At 39.4% G+C, this 7,217-nt stretch overlaps 1 pseudogene; it reads right to left on the minus strand.

The window, feature by feature from the left end:
• Positions 1–362: 362 nt before the first annotated feature.
• LOC122294868 lies at positions 363–7,163 on the minus strand (annotated as a pseudogene).
• Between the last annotated feature and the right edge of the window lie 54 nt (positions 7,164–7,217).

The following is a 7,217-nucleotide window of genomic DNA, read 5'->3' on the forward strand; positions in this document are numbered from 1 at the left end:
TATTTACCATTTCAATAATCCTGATCCAGTTTTATCCATTTGACTTTGTTTTGTCTCTTTAGTTCTTCTAGGATTTTCTTTTTCCTTTTTTATGATGATCCTTTTAACATATTCTTTCAATGAACTAACTCTAAACAAGACGGAAGGGGCAATGGTTTCGAGCTTAATTCCTCGAGAATATTTAACGAAATAAGAAGATTATCCTTGCTTTATTTCATCAACCACAAATGGTTAGGTAGGTCATATTTTCTCCCTTCTTTTCCTTGCATATTCTAGATAACGAAGAAATCGATAAATCCCAAACCATTGGAAAAGCAAAGTGGTACCTCAGGTAACTGCCATAACGGTAATCAAAGCTCAAATGCCAACAGTAGAACAAATTTTATTAAGTAAATATTTAGTCAAGAATACATCCTAAGCAGTAGCCTGCAAAAATGCTCTTCCCGGTAGACGGTTTTCCAAAGGTCCATGGCATCCAAGAAGCTGCAAGTTTGAGAAAACAATGTTTGTGCACATATTTGAAATGAACATATTGAGAGAGAGAGAGAGAGAGAGAGAGAGAGAGAGAGAGAGAGAGAGAGAGAGAACCATTGTTAAAATAAGAGCAGAACTTGAAGATAAACAAGTAATAATGGAGAGAAGTCTTGTTCTCATTGATTGTCATTTGTGATACAAGGTTATTGCTATATATACATTACAAAAAGCTGAAAAGCAAAAGATCTAAAAACCAACTTTTTAATCTACTTTCTAATTACAAGTAATGGACTGCAGCTTTATGGACAGTATGGCTTTACATATCTAGTCCCTGACATGTAACCATGCACTTCATAAGTGATCACTAGCTTTTCTTTTGTCAGTACTTTCTTATTTCTGTAGGTGCTTTCTGCTTCTCTTTTCTGCAATGTGTTTTCTCTGCTACATGTACTTCTTGGTCATTGCAGAGTATTTCATTTCTGCCTTTGCTGCTGCCGCATGTATTGCTTTGTGTGCTGCAGCTGTGATGTTCAGTGTTTCCATGTCTTTCTTGCTTGCAATGCTTTTCTTTATGCTTTGTTTCTTGAGACTCCCCCTCAAGATGGGCATAGATATTTAGGATTCCCATCTTGGACAATAAAAACTGAAAAACAGAAGCTGATAGAGCCTTAGTGAAAATGTCTGCCAATTGAAACCTTGAAGCAATGTGCACAGGAGTGATAACTCCAGCTAGGACTTTTTCTCGAACAAAATGGCAGTCCAGCTCTATGTGTTTAGTCCTTTCATGGAAGATAGAGTTCTTTGTGATATGGATGGCTGCTTGGTTATCACAGAACAGTAGAGCAGATTGTTCATGGTAGATGTTGAACTCTCTTAACAGACCAAGAAGCCACACAATCTCACAACTTGTGGAAGATAGTGCCCTATACTCTGCCTCAGCTGAAGATCTAGAGACAGTTACTTGTTTTTTTGATTTCCAACTTATCAATGAGTCTCCAATGAACACACAAAAACCTGTGACAGACCTCCTAGTCTCGGGACAAGCAGCCCAATCAGAGTCACTATATGCTTTTAGGTGTAAAGATGATTTTGATGACAAGAAAATGCCTTGGCCTATAGATCCTTTGAGATATCTGAGAATCCTATAAGCTGAGTGCATATGTGTTTGTGAGGGCTTGTCCATAAATTGGCTTAGAACATTTACAGCATAAGTGATATCAGGTCTAGTAATTGTCAAGTAAATCAACCTTCCAATGAGTCTTCTATAGGCTGTGGGGTCTTCTAGAATCTCATTTGTGGTGTGACTCAACTTATGATTCAACTCAATAGGTGTAGAGATTGTTTTGGTACCAAGTAAGCCTGCATCTTCCAAGATTTCAAGAGTATACTTTCTTTGACAGATATTGATTCCAGAAGATGACCTTGCAACCTCTAGATCTAGGAAGTATTTGAGAGGTCCAAGGTCTTTAAGCTTGAACTGGCTGTGAAGGTAAGCTTTGAGTGAATTAATTTCTTCTTGAGAATTACTTCCCACTATGATATCATCCACATACACTAGGAGTGCTGTAAACCCCTTTTGACTAACCTTAGTGAATAAGGAATAGTCAGATTTAGATTGCTGAAATCCAATAGAGGTGAGTGAGTTAGAAAACTTTGAGAACCATTGCCTTGATGCTTGTTTAAGTCCATAGAGTGACTTATTCAGTTTGCATACTAATTTCTCCCCCTCAATCTGCTCTCTGTGAATGTGATAGCTTGGAGGCAGCTCCATATAAATTTCCTCATTGAGATCCCCATGTAAGAATGCATTATGAACATCCATTTGAGATAAGAACCAGTTATGAATGGATGCTAAGGCAAGGAAGACACGAACTGTGGTGAGTTTAGCCACTGGACTGAATGTTTCTTGAAAATCAAAACCTTCTCTTTGAGTGTACCCCTTGGCTACAAGTCTAGCTTTGTGTCTTTCAAATGAACCATCTGATTTTAGCTTTACTTTGTAGACATATTTGCAACCAATGGCAGTTTTGTTGGGGGGAAGACAAGTGACAGTCCAAGTGTTGTTTTCTTCCAAAGCATTGAGTTCAGTTTGCATAGCATCTTGCCAATGTTTAAATTTCACAGCTTCACTATAAGAGTGAGGTTCAGAGAGGAGGGAGAGGGAAACAGAGAAGGATTGATGAGATGGAGAGAGCTGTTTGTAGGTAAGGTGATGGCTGAGGGGATAAAGTGTGGAGGGTGGAGATGAGGTATTGAGAGGTAGAGATTCTGCTAACTGGCAGTGATATTGTTGGAGATAGGCAGGTTGATGCCTATCTCTGGTGGATCTTAGAGGAGGTGGATTAGAAACTGAGGTGGCAGGTATCTCATCAAGAGGAGGTGAAGGAAGAGGTAGATCAAAAGAGGCAGCAGTCTCAAGAGGAGGTGGTTCAAATTGGGGAGTAGAATTGGAGGTTGAAGGTAGTTCATCAGAGTGCAGCTCATCAAGGGAGGATGGGAAGTGGTTATCTGGTGGTGGAGGAGGTAGAACCAGATTTTGAGGGAATGAAGAGTGAATATCTAAAGAGGAATGAGAGGATGGAGTGGAGTGGAAAGGAAAGACAGATTCATGGAAGATTACATTCCTAGAGACAAAGGTGGAATGAGTCTCTATATCATAGAGTTTGTATCCTTTGATGTTGGCTGGATATCCCAAAAAAATGCATGGTCTGGCTCGAGGCTCAAACTTGGTTCTATGGTGCTTAGGAGTGCTAGCATAACTTAAACATCCAAAGACTCGAAGATGAGAATAGGAGGGTGGTGAAGAAAACAGCCTTTCATAGGGAGATTTGTTAGAAAGGAGGGGTGTAGGAATCCTGTTTATGATGTATGCTGCAGTTAAGATGGCATCTCCCCAAAAGGAAGTAGGTAATCCAGCTTGAAAAATGAGTGATCTAGCAACATTCAAGAGGTGTTGGTGTTTTTTTTCAACAACACCATTCTGTTGAGGAGTATACACACAAGATTTTTGGTGAATGATGCCATGATCTTTATAAAAATCAGCCATGTCAAATTCAAGACCATTGTTAGTTCTGATTTTCTTAACTTTGCTATTGAATTGAGTGTGTATGAGCTGAAAGAATGATTGCAAGATGGGTCTTGTGTCTGATTTCAATTTTATTAAAAAAACCCATGTAATTCTTGAATAGTCATCCACAATGGTTAAGAAGTAATGAAACCCTTGAATTGATGCTTTAGAATATGGGCCCCATATATCACAATAAATTAGATCAAAAGGAAATGAACTAGTGGATACACTTGAAGAAAAAGGAACATGTTTCTGTTTAGCCAAGGGACAGATTTTACAATGAGGCAAGTCCTTGGACTTTACATTGGGAACAAGAGAATGAATTAAATTCGTTCTTTGTGAAGATAAATGTCCTAGTCTAAAATGCCATAAGTCAAAATCTTGTTGAATGGCGGCTTGGTTGACTCGAGCTTGATTGGAAGGATTCAAAGGAGAGTTGATGCTGCTGTCATGAGAAGGAGGCAGCAGATAATATAGGCCAGCATGAATTTTAGCAAGTCCAATCATCATCCATGAAGAGAGGACCTGAATGAAGCAAAGATCTCTTAAGAAAAAAAGACAGGTATTTGGTTTTTGAGTAAGCTTGCTAACTGAGATGAGGTTGAAAGTGAATGAAGGCACACATAAGACATAAGTTAGTGATAATGATCTTGATAGCTTAACAGTGCCTATGTGTGTGACTCGAGCCTTTGTGCCATTTGGGAGTTGCACAAAGGCTTGTATGCAAGAAGGGGGGCTGTCAAAGAAGGATGTAGAGCACACCATGTGATCAGTGGCTCCTGTGTCCATGATCCATGGTGTGTTATAAGTATCAGAGTGTTTCACAGCATTAAGATGAGAGTGATCAGCAGGTATAGAAAGAGAGGAAAGGCAATGATGATTACCTGCTAAGTTTGAGTAAGGTGTGGTCGAGGAGCTAGTTTCAGGAGTGTCTAGCTTGGCAGGAGCAGGTGTAGGCAAAATTGGCCTGGTTTGTTCCAAGTTCATCTGAGGAAATTGAGCATTGACAAGAGCTAAAAGGTGTTGTGCTTGCGCTTGAGAGATGTTCAGTTGAGAGGCACTTTGGGCAGGCATTTCCTTAGGTGAAGTGGTAATCTGTCCAGCAACTTGGTTTGCAGAATATGGAGTAGTAGATGCATTCCCGAACTTGGTTTTGGTAAACTTAAAATTTGGTGGGAAGCCTACTAACCTATAGCACTTATCCTTTGTATGTCCTACCTTGCCACAATGATGGCAAACAAGGTCTGATTTTTCCTTTTTCTTTGGAAAGCTTTGGTAGGCAAGAAGGGCAGAGGGTTCTGATATGGGTAAGGCTATGTTCCTTGCTTGTCTTTGTCTCTCCTCTTGCAAAATCAATGAGAAGGTTTTATCCAATGAGGGCAAAGGACTTAGCAAAATGATCTGTCCTCTCACAGAATCATAACTATCATTTAACCCCATTAAAAACTTAAAGACATAATCTCCTTGTTGAACTTCCCCAACATTTTTCAAGGCATCACAGGTACACTTTCCACAAGAACAGCAGGGAAGGGGTCTATAACTATGCAACTCTTCCCAAATAGCATTAAGTTGTGTGAAGTAATCACTTACCGATAGATGTCCTTGAACAATGCCACTCAGCTTGTGTTGAAGATGATAAATTCGAGCTTCATCAGGTTGAGCAAATCTTTCTTTAAGTTTGTCCCAAACTTGCTTAGCTGAGGTCATGAAAAAAACATTAGAAGCAATGTCCTTTGAAACAGAATTTAGGATCCATGCAAGGAGGATGTTGTTGCATCTTAGTCATGAAATGTAGGAAGGATCTGACAAATCAGGAGTGGTAATGGTCCCATCTAGGAAACCAGATTTGTTTTTGATGGAAATGGAAAGCAGAAAAGATCTGCTCCAAGAAATATAATTTGAACCAGTTAATGGTGGTGAGACAATCACAGTGTTGGCATTGTCACTATGATGTAGGAAGAAAGGACTATTTGGATCTTCAAGGGAAGAAGGGGAAGAAGAAGATGAAGATGTCATGATTTTCGAGATGGGGTCTGCTCAAAAACTAAGAGAAGACCCGCTCTGATACCATGTTAAGATAAGAGCAGAACTTGAAGATAAACAAGTAATAATGGAGAGAAGTCTTGTTCTCATTGATTGTCATTTGTGATACAAGGTTACTGCTATATATACATTACAAAAAGCTGAAAAGCAAAAGATCTAAAAACTAACTTTTTAATCTACTTTCTAATTACAAGTAATGGACTGCAGCTTTATGGACAGTATGACTTTACATATCTAGTCCCTGACATGTAACCATGCACTTCATGAGTGATCACTAGCTTTTCTTTTGTCAGTACTTTCTTATTTCTGTAGGTGCTTTCTGCTTCTCTTTTCTGCAGTGTGTTTTCTCTGCTGCATGTACTTCTTGGTCATTGCAGAGTATTTCATTTCTGCCTTTGCTGCTGCTGCATGTATTGCTTTGTGTGCTGCAGCTGTGATGTTCAGTGTTTCCATGTCTTTCTTGCTTGCAATGCTTTTCTTTATGCTTTGTTTCTTGAGAACCATGTTAACAAAACTCCAAAGTTTCAGGAAATACTTCGGCAAAGACAAACCTTAGCATTGACACCATCTGGAAAAATCCGGTTTTCTTATTTGAACCGAGGTAATCAGTTCGGCTGAACTTGGTGAAACCCCTGAAAATATTGCAGCATGTAAAGAGTAATTCTAACTGTAAAGCTCCAAGGTGGCGAAAAAGATTTAAGATGTCAAATGAGAAAGAGAATGAGGCCATCTATTTGAACAGAAACATCATATTCCCACGTACCACTTCCTGTAGATAATGATCTTCTGACGACCAGGAAACTTGAACTTTGCACGGCGTAGGGCCTCCTGTGTATGATTGCTGTTGCTATCCTTGCAACGAACAGACAAAAGAACTTGGCCAATGCTCACTCTCGCACAAAGTGCCAAGTGGTTTACCAAAAGCACCCCTCATCCCGGTCTGAAGCCTATCGGCTCCAGCACACGAAAGCATCTTGTTGATGCGAAGGGCATGGAAAGGACGCACCCTGACTCGCACAATGGAAAGCATCTTTCCCAGCAAATTTGGTCATATACTTGTTGCAGGCAATTCGTGCTTCCTCAAGAGCTTCACTTGAAACAATCTCTTTCTCCCATGAAACCAAATGAAAACAGAAAGGGAACTCATTCACTCCCTTCTTTTGCATTCCTACGTCAGGTACACCACGGCAAAACCGCGATTTTGGGTACGGCTTGTTCTTGATCTGGCGATAACACCTGACAGGTCCTGCAAAACCATAGGCCATTAAAATCTAGCCAGTGAACCAGAACTACCAACTATCTTGAAAACATAAGCGCCTAAAAACTTCTACTGCATCATTCAACAACCACATGTTTCCCATTCACTATCGAACAAGCTATCTCATTAGGTTCCTGTCCTAAATTGTGTATGTGATATCCATTCTGATTCATAAGGGTAGATAGTGTAAGAAATCTCATGTTATTTAAAAAAGAAAAGTTCTTGCTTTTTATAATTATTCTAATTAAGTTCCAATTATACTGTTGACTAATCATTTTGAAATATAGGTCTAGGTGGCTTGAGCGTCTTATAAGGTGTTAGAAATAGTATCAAAGACAATCCCAACTAGAAATATGGGATTTTGAGTTATCACCT

The sequence above is a fragment of the Carya illinoinensis genome, chromosome 14, assembly GCF_018687715.1.
Source record: "Carya illinoinensis cultivar Pawnee chromosome 14, C.illinoinensisPawnee_v1, whole genome shotgun sequence".
NCBI lineage: Eukaryota > Viridiplantae > Streptophyta > Magnoliopsida > Fagales > Juglandaceae > Carya > Carya illinoinensis.